Source organism: Palaemon carinicauda, chromosome 35 (genome assembly GCF_036898095.1).
Source record: "Palaemon carinicauda isolate YSFRI2023 chromosome 35, ASM3689809v2, whole genome shotgun sequence".
Taxonomy (NCBI): Eukaryota; Metazoa; Arthropoda; class Malacostraca; order Decapoda; family Palaemonidae; genus Palaemon; species Palaemon carinicauda.
The window spans coordinates 18,999,748-19,013,790 of NC_090759.1; the positions used below are offsets into that span (position 1 = coordinate 18,999,748).

The 14,043-nt window shown below is 56.5% G+C and overlaps 3 pseudogenes; all 3 read right to left on the reverse strand.

Moving 5' to 3' along the window:
• Positions 1–697: 697 nt before the first annotated feature.
• On the reverse strand, positions 698–816 carry LOC137628032 (5S ribosomal RNA; annotated as a pseudogene).
• Positions 817–4,705: 3,889 nt separating this feature from the next.
• Positions 4,706–4,824, reverse strand: LOC137628033 (5S ribosomal RNA; annotated as a pseudogene).
• A 3,884-nt stretch (positions 4,825–8,708) lies between these two features.
• On the reverse strand, positions 8,709–8,827 carry LOC137628002 (5S ribosomal RNA; annotated as a pseudogene).
• Positions 8,828–14,043: the final 5,216 nt, after the last annotated feature.

Sequence of the window (14,043 nt, forward strand, 5' to 3'; positions counted from 1 at the left end):
AGCGCTGGCGATTAGGAGAGTGCTAGCGATCAGGTAGCGCTGATGAGCAGGAGAGCGCCTGTGCGCTAACACTGAGCAGGAGCAGGAGCAGGAGCGAACACAGCAGAAGGGCACGCAGGGGAACCCTGACACGCAAGGGAAGCACCCCCGTGGGAGGTAACCCTTTGCCCCAGAGGGATCGTTGTCCGTCGGGAGACAGATGTCCATCAGAAGACCGTTGCCTTTCCGCCGGGAGACTGATATCCGTTGGAAGACTGTTGTCCGTCGGGAAGACCGTTGTCCGTAAGGAAGACCGTTGCCCATCGGAAGACGAGATCATAGGCCTGGACCGGAACATGCCCCCCCCCCTTTTTTTTTGACGAGTCCGAGAACAGCATCAAGAATGTGGGGAAAGGACGAGAATATCCACTACCATCAAGAGGTTCCATAGGTCAACACCCATTGCAGGCCTAATAGTTCCGCTGGTCCCATATGGGCCAGGAAGTCCGGTTAATCGTTGCCTGAAACTACCGGAACTTGGACCGGCCCACATGGAACTTATCCTGAGGCGACCGTTCGGAACTATAGACGGGTCAATGAGGAAAGGAGAACTAGGAAACATTCCAAGGAATGGCTGAAAGCTCTGCTTGACCGAGAACAGGTACTGCGACTCTCCTCAGCCTTGCCATAGTCAACTGAAGGGAAGGCTCGGAGGAGGTGGCAACAGAATCTGGCGTCCCCAGGTGGTCACCCATCCAAGTACCGACCAGAACCGACGTTGCTTAACCTCGCTGGACGGACGAGAAGCGGGGTTTCTAACGTGGTAAGGCCGTTGACTCAATATCATGGCCAGATACTCCAGATGTTGAGGCAGAAGAGAGAAGGCTCCTAGCAAAATACCATGAACCCACACTCGTGGTAAGCATCCGGAAGCTTGTCCCGGCGCTGAAGAAGGTCGAACCCGAGACTACCAGAGTTGACCAGCCCTCCAAAAAGCGAAGGAGGCGGAAGCCTGCACCTGAGCGACCATGAGGAAAGCAAGGAGAGTTCTCTGGGGAAAAAAACCTGCAATGCCACGGCGGGATCGCCACACTGCATCATAAGCAGGAGTACCTGCAGTCTAGGCTGAATTCCACGAGCTCCCTGGAAGATGGATGGAATGGGAACTGAAAGTACCCGTCCTTCCGATCCAGGGTTTAAGGAGTCCTGTCGCCTCGTTACCAGTCTGATCGATTCTGCTGTTCTACGCTGGACGAAGTTTGTTCGACAAACTTGATCAGGGCTGAGAGGTCGACTACGGAACTCCCAACTCAGATACTTCCTTACAAGAAAGGATCGACTGAAGAAGCCGGGGGTGAAGCCGTCGATGATCCCAAGGAGGACCTTCTCCTAAGGTATGGATCATTCTGCCCAAACGGGCAACTCTTGCCGACCCTATGGCATAGAGGTTCAGAGACACTGAATTCGCTGACAGAGACGGCAGGCGCGATATCCTTGGCTGATCAAAGAGATCGTGCGGGAATGGGCATCGGGAAGCTGTCATCCGGAAAAGAAACTTTAAGCATCCTCCCAGCGAGAAGCCTGCAAGGCGGGGGGGGGGGGGGGGCCAATCCTAGAGTTCGTGAACTCTGCTGCTCCCGTTAGGACTATGCCCCCCCCCCCCCCCCGGGGGAGCCTCCCGTGCCATCTGTTCCTGACAGGAGGATACTGCAATTGGACACCTTGTCTGAGTTGTCGTAGCCGATAACTTAGGCCGAAGTGGTTGAAAGAAAAAGGCCGGGAGCCCTACAGAGTCTGGAAAAAAGCGTCTTGGAGGAGTGAAAACGGAAGTCGATTTCCTCCGCACAGCCGCTGTCTAAGTCTCTGTCCTTGGGCACAAACAAACTCTTCTCAAGGATGGAAGGGTGTCTGAGGTTGTCGACATCCACGGATGAGACACCCAAAAGGAAGCCCTCGGTCAGCGCGTCCAGATGGTCCAACATCGAGCTTGCCCGCAAGTTAGATACTTAACGACGAAACGCCAAGGTGCCTGAGTCCGAGAGGAGGAAAGTACCCATGATCTTCCAGTAGCTTCCTTGAACCAAACCTCGGGCTGTAAACGAGGAGGGAAAGGACCTGCTAAGCCCCCTACACGAGGTGGAGAAGAGGAAGGGGTAAGCAGTCACCCTTTGGCCGATGGAGAAATCTCGAACGGAAAGCCCCCGCCAAAAATCCTTCCAGGGAATGACGGAGAAGGGCTAACCCAGGTTCTGGAAAGAGGAGTGTTGCTCAGACCTTCCTGAATAATCTTCCTATTCTTGCAAGTGCCATGCTCTGTGTTTACGGGGTGAGGCCGTGTTCTGGAAATACGCTCCAGAAGAACTCGCCAGGGCTGGCCTTGCTGCGAAAACCCCAATGGGAATCGTGGTCGCAATCACCCTGGAGCTCACGCGATGGTAATTCAATGATTTGTGCGTGGGCGAACGTGGAAACGCTCATGCGCGGTCACGCAGGAACGCAAACGAAGGAGAGCGAAGGAGCACAGAAGGAGGGCGAGCGTGGTAGGAAGGGCGAGAGCTGGTGGTCGGTGAGCGATAACCCATAGACGTGCAATGGACACTGCAAGAATTAAGCCGACATTAGTGCGAAGAAACACCGTCGGTCCGCGCGGCGGAACACCGTCGGTCCGCGCGGCGGAACACCGTCGGTCCGCGCGGCGGAACACCGTCGGTCCGCGCGGCGGAACACCGTCGGTCTGCGCGGCGGAACACCGTCGGTCCGCCCGGCGGAACACCGTCGGTCCGCCCGGCGGAACACCGTCGGTCCGCGGGGCGGAACACCGTCGGTCCGCCCGGCGGAACCCCGTCGGTCCGCCCGGCGGAACACCGTCGGTCCGCCCGGCGGAACACCGTCGGTGCGCCCGGCGGAACACTGTCGGTTAGCGGGGCGGAACACCGTCGGTCCGCGGGGCGGAACACCGTCGGTCCGCGGGGTGGAACACCGTCGGTCCACGCGGCGGAACACCGTCGGTCCGCGGGGTCGGAACACCGTCGGTCCGCGCGGCGGAACACCGTCGGTAGAACATTGGAGAGTATGTGCGCGGACGCGCAGGCGAGCGGTCGCGCGGGCGCGCAGGCGAGCGGTCGCACGGGCGCGCAGGCGAGCGGTCGCGCGGGCGCGCAGGTGAATGGGCGTGAGGGTGGGCAGGTGAATGAGCGCGTGTCCGAGGCGGCGAACGCAAGCGCTGGCGCGATAGCGAGGTAACGCGCTGCTGCGTGGGTGAGGAAGACCGCTGGCGGTGTGGATCAACAGGCGATCGGTGGTGAGCTGGTGAGCGCTGACGCACAGGTGAGCGATGGCGCGTCGGCAAGCGATTGCACGTCGGCAAGCGACGGCGCGTTGGCGAGCGGTGGTGCGTTACCAAAACGCTAGCGAGCAGATGAAGAATCGCGCGGGTGCGTAGGCGGTTGCCAACGCGAGAGAGAGTAGTGATGGTTAGCACGCATCGCGCTAACAGATGGCGCGCAGGTGCATCAGGAAGGTGAGCGCTGAAGCCAGCTGTTAATCAGGCAATCCTAGACGGTAGGAAAACCGTTGGCGCCCATTGATGCGTGGCAAAGAAGGGCACGCAGATGTGCGCTGGCAAATGAAGAAAGTTGGCGCACAGAAGGACAGAAAAAAAGGTGAGCGCTGGCGAGCAGGAGGAAGATCTACGGCAAGACTCAGCTACCGGGGATCGTGGTCCACAGCAGGCGAGCGCTAGATCGTTACTGATGGTGGTCAGGGGAACTGACACGCGTGGCGATCGTTGACGCGTAGGAGATCGCTGGCGAGCAGGTGAACGTTGACGCGTCTAAGGTCGCTGGCGAGCTGTTGATTGCTGACGAGCAGAAGGCAACGCGTGGAAGCCTGCGCATAGAAAAAGAGTCCTTGACCCAGACCTGAACCAAAGTTCTAGATCGCGAGGGCGAACGTGGGCGCACAGGGCGCATAACAGGAACCAACAGGAACAGCAGAGATGATCATCATGAGAGCGCTGACGAACAGGAGAGCGCTGGCGATTAGGAGAGTGCTAGCGATCAGGTAGCGCTGATGAGCAGGAGAGCGCCTGTGCGCTAACACTGAGCAGGAGCAGGAGCAGGAGCGAACACAGCAGAAGGGCACGCAGGGGAACCCTGACACGCAAGGGAAGCACCCCCGTGGGAGGTAACCCTTTGCCCCAGAGGGATCGTTGTCCGTCGGGAGACAGATGTCCATCAGAAGACCGTTGCCTTTCCGCCGGGAGACTGATATCCGTTGGAAGACTGTTGTCCGTCGGGAAGACCGTTGTCCGTAAGGAAGACCGTTGCCCATCGGAAGACGAGATCATAGGCCTGGACCGGAACATGCCCCCCCCCCTTTTTTTTTGACGAGTCCGAGAACAGCATCAAGAATGTGGGGAAAGGACGAGAATATCCACTACCATCAAGAGGTTCCATAGGTCAACACCCATTGCAGGCCTAATAGTTCCGCTGGTCCCATATGGGCCAGGAAGTCCGGTTAATCGTTGCCTGAAACTACCGGAACTTGGACCGGCCCACATGGAACTTATCCTGAGGCGACCGTTCGGAACTATAGACGGGTCAATGAGGAAAGGAGAACTAGGAAACATTCCAAGGAATGGCTGAAAGCTCTGCTTGACCGAGAACAGGTACTGCGACTCTCCTCAGCCTTGCCATAGTCAACTGAAGGGAAGGCTCGGAGGAGGTGGCAACAGAATCTGGCGTCCCCAGGTGGTCACCCATCCAAGTACCGACCAGAACCGACGTTGCTTAACCTCGCTGGACGGACGAGAAGCGGGGTTTCTAACGTGGTAAGGCCGTTGACTCAATATCATGGCCAGATACTCCAGATGTTGAGGCAGAAGAGAGAAGGCTCCTAGCAAAATACCATGAACCCACACTCGTGGTAAGCATCCGGAAGCTTGTCCCGGCGCTGAAGAAGGTCGAACCCGAGACTACCAGAGTTGACCAGCCCTCCAAAAAGCGAAGGAGGCGGAAGCCTGCACCTGAGCGACCATGAGGAAAGCAAGGAGAGTTCTCTGGGGAAAAAAACCTGCAATGCCACGGCGGGATCGCCACACTGCATCATAAGCAGGAGTACCTGCAGTCTAGGCTGAATTCCACGAGCTCCCTGGAAGATGGATGGAATGGGAACTGAAAGTACCCGTCCTTCCGATCCAGGGTTTAAGGAGTCCTGTCGCCTCGTTACCAGTCTGATCGATTCTGCTGTTCTACGCTGGACGAAGTTTGTTCGACAAACTTGATCAGGGCTGAGAGGTCGACTACGGAACTCCCAACTCAGATACTTCCTTACAAGAAAGGATCGACTGAAGAAGCCGGGGGTGAAGCCGTCGATGATCCCAAGGAGGACCTTCTCCTAAGGTATGGATCATTCTGCCCAAACGGGCAACTCTTGCCGACCCTATGGCATAGAGGTTCAGAGACACTGAATTCGCTGACAGAGACGGCAGGCGCGATATCCTTGGCTGATCAAAGAGATCGTGCGGGAATGGGCATCGGGAAGCTGTCATCCGGAAAAGAAACTTTAAGCATCCTCCCAGCGAGAAGCCTGCAAGGCGGGGGGGGGGGGGCCAATCCTAGAGTTCGTGAACTCTGCTGCTCCCGTTAGGACTATGCCCCCCCCCCCCCCGGGGGAGCCTCCCGTGCCATCTGTTCCTGACAGGAGGATACTGCAATTGGACACCTTGTCTGAGTTGTCGTAGCCGATAACTTAGGCCGAAGTGGTTGAAAGAAAAAGGCCGGGAGCCCTACAGAGTCTGGAAAAAAGCGTCTTGGAGGAGTGAAAACGGAAGTCGATTTCCTCCGCACAGCCGCTGTCTAAGTCTCTGTCCTTGGGCACAAACAAACTCTTCTCAAGGATGGAAGGGTGTCTGAGGTTGTCGACATCCACGGATGAGACACCCAAAAGGAAGCCCTCGGTCAGCGCGTCCAGATGGTCCAACATCGAGCTTGCCCGCAAGTTAGATACTTAACGACGAAACGCCAAGGTGCCTGAGTCCGAGAGGAGGAAAGTACCCATGATCTTCCAGTAGCTTCCTTGAACCAAACCTCGGGCTGTAAACGAGGAGGGAAAGGACCTGCTAAGCCCCCTACACGAGGTGGAGAAGAGGAAGGGGTAAGCAGTCACCCTTTGGCCGATGGAGAAATCTCGAACGGAAAGCCCCCGCCAAAAATCCTTCCAGGGAATGACGGAGAAGGGCTAACCCAGGTTCTGGAAAGAGGAGTGTTGCTCAGACCTTCCTGAATAATCTTCCTATTCTTGCAAGTGCCATGCTCTGTGTTTACGGGGTGAGGCCGTGTTCTGGAAATACGCTCCAGAAGAACTCGCCAGGGCTGGCCTTGCTGCGAAAACCCCAATGGGAATCGTGGTCGCAATCACCCTGGAGCTCACGCGATGGTAATTCAATGATTTGTGCGTGGGCGAACGTGGAAACGCTCATGCGCGGTCACGCAGGAACGCAAACGAAGGAGAGCGAAGGAGCACAGAAGGAGGGCGAGCGTGGTAGGAAGGGCGAGAGCTGGTGGTCGGTGAGCGATAACCCATAGACGTGCAATGGACACTGCAAGAATTAAGCCGACATTAGTGCGAAGAAACACCGTCGGTCCGCGCGGCGGAACACCGTCGGTCCGCGCGGCGGAACACCGTCGGTCCGCGCGGCGGAACACCGTCGGTCCGCGCGGCGGAACACCGTCGGTCTGCGCGGCGGAACACCGTCGGTCCGCCCGGCGGAACACCGTCGGTCCGCCCGGCGGAACACCGTCGGTCCGCGGGGCGGAACACCGTCGGTCCGCCCGGCGGAACCCCGTCGGTCCGCCCGGCGGAACACCGTCGGTCCGCCCGGCGGAACACCGTCGGTGCGCCCGGCGGAACACTGTCGGTTAGCGGGGCGGAACACCGTCGGTCCGTGGGGCGGAACACCGTCGGTCCGCGGGGTGGAACACCGTCGGTCCACGCGGCGGAACACCGTCGGTCCGCGGGGTCGGAACACCGTCGGTCCGCGCGGCGGAACACCGTCGGTAGAACATTGGAGAGTATGTGCGCGGACGCGCAGGCGAGCGGTCGCGCGGGCGCGCAGGCGAGCGGTCGCGCGGGCGCGCAGGCGAGCGGTCGCGCGGGCGCGCAGGTGAATGGGCGTGAGGGTGGGCAGGTGAATGAGCGCGTGTCCGAGGCGGCGAACGCAAGCGCTGGCGCGATAGCGAGGAAACGCGCTGCCGCGTGGGTGAGGAAGACCGCTGGCGGTGTGGATCAACAGGCGATCGGTGGTGAGCTGGTGAGCGCTGACGCACAGGTGAGCGATGGCGCGTCGGCAAGCGATTGCACGTCGGCAAGCGACGGCGCGTTGGCGAGCGGTGGTGCGTTACCAAAACGCTAGCGAGCAGATGAAGAATCGCGCGGGTGCGTAGGCGGTTGCCAACGCGAGAGAGAGTAGTGATGGTTAGCACGCATCGCGCTAACAGATGGCGCGCAGGTGCATCAGGAAGGTGAGCGCTGAAGCCAGCTGTTAATCAGGCAATCCTAGACGGTAGGAAAACCGTTGGCGCCCATTGATGCGTGGCAAAGAAGGGCACGCAGATGTGCGCTGGCAAATGAAGAAAGTTGGCGCACAGAAGGACAGAAGAAAAGGTGAGCGCTGGCGAGCAGGAGGAAGATCTACGGCAAGACTCAGCTACCGGGGATCGTGGTCCACAGCAGGCGAGCGCTAGATCGTTACTGATGGTGGTCAGGGGAACTGACACGCGTGGCGATCGTTGACGCGTAGGAGATCGCTGGCGAGCAGGTGAACGTTGACGCGTCTAAGGTCGCTGGCGAGCTGTTGATTGCTGACGAGCAGAAGGCAACGCGTGGAAGCCTGCGCATAGAAAAAGAGTCCTTGACCCAGACCTGAACCAAAGTTCTAGATCGCGAGGGCGAACGTGGGCGCACAGGGCGCATAACAGGAACCAACAGGAACAGCAGAGATGATCATCATGAGAGCGCTGACGAACAGGAGAGCGCTGGCGATTAGGAGAGTGCTAGCGATCAGGTAGCGCTGATGAGCAGGAGAGCGCCTGTGCGCTAACACTGAGCAGGAGCAGGAGCAGGAGCGAACACAGCAGAAGGGCACGCAGGGGAACCCTGACACGCAAGGGAAGCACCCCCGTGGGAGGCAACCCTTTGCCCCAGAGGGATCGTTGTCCGTCGGGAGACAGATGTCCATCAGAAGACCGTTGCCTTTCCGCCGGGAGACTGATATCCGTTGGAAGACTGTTGTCCGTCGGGAAGACCGTTGTCCGTAAGGAAGACCGTTGCCCATCGGAAGACGAGATCATAGGCCTGGACCGGAACATGCCCCCCCCCCTTTTTTTTTGACGAGTCCGAGAACAGCATCAAGAATGTGGGGAAAGGACGAGAATATCCACTACCATCAAGAGGTTCCATAGGTCAACACCCATTGCAGGCCTAATAGTTCCGCTGGTCCCATATGGGCCAGGAAGTCCGGTTAATCGTTGCCTGAAACTACCGGAACTTGGACCGGCCCACATGGAACTTATCCTGAGGCGACCGTTCGGAACTATAGACGGGTCAATGAGGAAAGGAGAACTAGGAAACATTCCAAGGAATGGCTGAAAGCTCTGCTTGACCGAGAACAGGTACTGCGACTCTCCTCAGCCTTGCCATAGTCAACTGAAGGGAAGGCTCGGAGGAGGTGGCAACAGAATCTGGCGTCCCCAGGGGGTCACCCATCCAAGTACCGACCAGAACCGACGTTGCTTAACCTCGCTGGACGGACGAGAAGCGGGGTTTCCAACATGGTATGGCCGTTGACTCAATATCATGGCCAGATACTCTAGATGTTGAGGCAGAAGAGAGAAGGCTCCTAGCAAAATACCATGAACCCACACTCGTGGTAAGCATCCGGAAGCTTGTCCCGGCGCTGAAGAAGGTCGAACCCGAGACTACCGGAGTTGACCAGCCCTCCAAAAAGCGAAGGAGGTGGAAGCCTGCACCTGAGCGACCATGAGGAAAGAAGGGAGAGTTCTCTGGGGAAAAAAACCTGCGATGCCACGGCGGGATCGCCACACTGCATCATAAGCAGGAGTACCTGCAGTCTAGGCTGAATTCCACGAGCTCCCTGGAAGATGGATGGAATGGGAACTGAAAGTACCCGTCCTTCCGATCCAGGGTTTAAGGAGTCCTGTCGCCTCGTTACCAGTCTGATCGATTCTGCTGTTCTACGCTAGACGAAGTTTGTTCGACAAACTTGATCAGGGCTGAGAGGTCGACTACGGAACTCCCAACTCAGATACTTCCTTACAAGAAAGGATCGACTGAAGAAGCCGGGGGTGAAGCCGTCGATGATCCCAAGGAGGACCTTCTCCTAAGGTATGGATCCTTCTGCCCAAACGGGCAAATCTTGCCGACCCTATGGCATAGAGGTTCAGAGACACTGAATTCGCTGACAGAGACGGCAGGCGCGATATCCTTGGCTGATCAAAGAGATCGTGCGGGAATGGGCATCGGGAAGCTGTCATCCGGATGAGAAACTTTAAACATCCTCCCAGCGAGAAGCCTGCAAGGCGGGGGGGGGAGGGGTGCCAATCCTAGAGTTCGTGAACTCTGCTGCTCCCTTGAGGACTATGCCCCCCCCCCCCGGGGGAGCTTCCCGTGCCATCTGTTCCTGACAGGAGGATACTGCAGTTGGACACCTTGTCTCAGTTGTCGTAGCCGATAACTTATGCCGACGTGGTTGAAAGAAAAAGACGCTGGAGCCCTGAAGAGTCTGGAAAAAAGCGCCTTGGAGGAGTGAAAACGGAAGTCGATTTCCTCCGCACAGCCGCTGTCTAAGTCTCTGTCCTTGGGCACAAACAAACTCTTCTCAAGGATGGAAGGGTGTCTGAGGTTGTCGACATCCACGGATGAGACACCCGAAAGGAAGCCCTCGGTCAGCGCGTCCAGATGGTCCAACATCGAGCTTGCCAGCAAGTTAGATACTTAACGACGAAACGCCAAGGTGCCTGAGCCCGAGAGGAGGAAAGTACCCATGATCTTCCAGTAGCTTCCTTGAACCAAACCTCGGGCCGTAACCGAGAAGGGAAAGGACCTGGTAAGCCCCCTACACGAGGTGGAGAAGAGGAAGGGGTAAGCAGTCACCCTTTGGCCGATGGAGAAATCTCGAACGGAAAGCCCCCGCCAAAAATCCTTCCAGGGAATGACGGAGAAGGGCTAACCCAGGTTCTGGAAAGAGGAGTGTTGCTCAGACCTTCCTGAATAATCTTCCTATTCTTGCAAGTGCCATGCTCTGTGTTTACGGGGTAAGGCCGTGTTCTGGAAATACTCTCCAAAAGAACTCGCCAGGGCTGGCCTTGCTGCGAAAACCCCAATGGGAATCGTGGTCGCAATCGCCCTGGAGCTCACGCGATGGTAACTCAATGATTTGTGCGTGGGCGAACGTGGAAACGCCCATGCGCGGTCACGCAGGAACGCAAATGAAGGTTAGCGAAGGAGCACAGAAGGAGGGCGAGCGTGGTAGGAAGGGCGAGAGCTGGTGGTCGGTGAGCGATAACGCATAGACGTGCAATGGACACTGCAAGAATTAAGCCGACATTAGTGCGAAGAAACACCGTCGGTCCGTGTGGCGGAACACCGTCGGTCCACGCGGCGAAACACCGTCGGTCCGCCCGGCGGAACACCGTCGGTCCGCGGGGCGGAACACCGTCGGTCCGCGGGGCGGAACACCGTCGGTCCGCGGAGCGGAACACCGTCGGTCAGCGGGGCGGAACACCGTAGGTCCGCGGGGCGGAACACCGTCGGTCCGCGCGGCGTAACACCGTCGGTCCGCGGGGAGGAACACCGTCGGTCCGCGGGGCGGAACACCGTCGGTCCGCGGGGCGGAACACCGTCGGTCCGCGGCGCGGAACACCGTCGGTCCGCGGGGCGGAACACCGTCGGTCGAACATTGGAGAGCATGTGCGCGGACGCGCAGGCGAGCGGACGCGCAGGCGAGCGGTCGCGCGGGCGCGCAGGTGAATGGGCGCGAGGGTGGGCAGGTGAATGAGCGCGTGTCCGAGGCGGCGAACGCAAGCGCTGGCGCGATAGCGAGGAAACGCGCTGCCGCGTGGGTGAGGAAGACCGCTGGTGGTGTGGATCAACAGGCGATCGGTGGTGAGCTGGTGAGCGCTGACACGCAGGTGAGCAATGGCGCGTCGGCAAGCGATAGCACGTCGGCAAGCGACGGCGCGTTGGCGAGCGGTGGTGCGTTACCAAAACGCTAGCGAGCAGATGAAGAACCGCGCGGGTGCGTAGGCGGTTGCCAACGCGAGAGAGAGTAGTGATGGTTAGCACGCATCGCGCTAATAGATGGCGCGCAGGTGCATCAGGAAGGTGAGCGCTGAAGCCAGCTGTTAATCAGGCGATCCTAGACGGTAGGAAAACCGTTGGCGCCCATTGATGCGTGGCAAAGAAGGGTGCGCAGATGTGCGCTGGCAAATGAAGAAAGTTGGCGCACAGAAGTACAGAAGAAAAGGTGAGCGCTGGCGAGCAGGAGGAAGATCTACGGCAAGTCTCAGCTACCGGGGATCGTGGTCCACAGCAGGCGAGCGCTAGATCGTTACTGATGGTGGACAGGGGAACTGATACGCGTGGCGATCGTTGACGCGTAGGAGATCGCTGGCGAGCAGGTGAACGTTGACGCATCTAAGGTCGCTGGCGAGCTGTTGATCACTGACGAGCAGAAGGCAACGCGTGGAAGCCTGCGCATAGAAGAAGAGTCCTTGACCCAGACCTGAACCAAAGTTCTAGATCGCGAGGGTGAACGTGGGCGCACAGGGCGCATAACAGGAACCAACAGGAACAGCAGAGATGATCATCATGAGAGGGCTGACGAACAGGAGAGCGCTGACGAACAGGAGAGCGCTGGCGAACAGGAGAGTGCTAGCGATCAGGTAGCGCTGATGAGCAGGAGAGCGCCTGTGCGCTAACACTGAGCAGGAGCAGGAGCAAGAGCGAACACAGCAGAAGGGCACGCAGGGGAACCCTGACAAGCAAGGGAAGCACCCCCGTGGGAGGCAACCCTTTGCCGCAAAGGGATTGTTGTCCGTCGGGAGACAGATGTTCATCGGAAGACCGTTGCCTTTCCGCCGGGAGACTGATATCCGTTGGAAGACCGTTGTCCGTCGGGAAGACCGTTGCCCGTCGGAAGACGAGATCAGACTGCTGTCCATCTGCACCAGGGCGGAAGATCAAGAAGAAGGAGTTGTAGGCTGCAAACGGAGATTCAAAAAGGCGCCTCTTAGCACCCTTATAGGGAGATGAGAGGCCCTTACGACGAAGCGGACGGTGAGCCTTACGGCGAAGGAGACCAACAGCAACAGCAGCAGAAGAAACCTCCAAAGAGGAGTCTCTATGAGTGTACTCTCTCGCGAACGAAAGAGAAACACTTTGTAGAAGAGACTGGTCAGCCAGTGACCTAAAAGGAGCAATCCTCCGAAGAGGGGCTCCTGCAGTAGCCCAGCCACTTGAGAGAAACTGCAGGTGTGACCGCTCAGCACCAAGAGCATAGTCGCACGAAAAAAAGGCAAGAGAAGAACCCCCCAAAAGGGGAAAACTCAAGCCTGGACAGAAAGAACTTCCCTCGGAAGGAAAGTTACCCACCCAAGGAGGCAAGCCTCCTGAGAGTTCTAAACTGAACTGGAGAGCTGTCAATCGTCACGGGAGTACTTCCAGTAGAAGGAGACACGCCCCTGACAGAGAAGAGTCTAGATAGACTCTAGGAAAAAACCCCGAAGATTGTGAGTTCAAGGAACAATCTAGCAAACAGTTTGTATATTAGTGTCCTCATATACGTAAAGCATAGTTTGTACTTAGATGGTATAGATCTGTATAGGTTACTAATACCTCCCGAGTCTGGTTGTGAAGAGACAGACAGGTTTGTATACGTGTAGGAAACCTTAATTCAGTAAGATAAACAGTTTAGTACAATCAGTTCTTACCTGTTTGCTTGGAACAGTAGTAACCTTAGTTCCCCAATATTTTCTTAAATATTAACAGAATCAAGGATGCTCTGACTTTATTCTTAATCTACAATATTTGAGGCGAAAGAGACGCAAAGATTCCTTCTATTGTTTATTACAAAAATAGAAATCATGGTTGTATTCTATTACATTTTACAATGAACAATTCTGCATAAAAGCATAAACAGTAATAACAGAAATAAAATAAGTTTCACCTGAAAAGGAAACATTAGCCACTCTAAGGGAAATATAAAATTTCATTATGTATTCTGTTGTTACTAGGAACACTTTGCATATAAGTATGCCTGGCACTTGTCTCAGTCTATTATGCTTGATGTCACCTGTGTAGATAGAACAGTTTATAGTGTCATCACTAAACACAATACTCAACATGATATGCCTTAAGAGTCTATCACGTACACCCTTCACTAAAAGTCCCAAATAGTGCACGGTTCTTCGCAGTAATCAAGCGGCAGGTTTAATAACACTGCCGGCTGCCACCACATGAAATTTAATTTCCTGTAATTGCTTCGCGTAGTGTTTGAAGAAAACTCTGGATGACTTCCATCCAGTAAAAGAACGAAGGCTTTCAAACGACATCGTCTGAAAGAAATTCATTTCTCGGATCATGATCTGCAGGTGTACTGTCTGGATCCGCTCTGCGTATGAAATAGGTGATTTTCGCCATTATCTGTTTCAAGGATAACGTTGAACCAGAAGTCTCTCTTCTGAAAAGCTGACCTCCCTAAAGTCTGAAGATCTACGAAGATAGACCTTTAGGCATTCCACTGGGCAGAGGGATGCTTCTTCCTTCAGCGGGCAGATTCTCCAGGGACCCCATCTCTTAGTGGGCACCTCGTTCTTGGCGAGAAATGTCGGGTCCGGAAAGAGGTTCAGTTCTCCGCAGTCTGTGAACTGAACGTGGCCATCATCCTTCAAGAGGGCCACTATTTCGCTATCTCTGGCTCCTGAGGCTAGTGCAAATAAGAATATCACCTTTTGAGTCAAGTCTTTCAGCGAGCAATCCTCATTG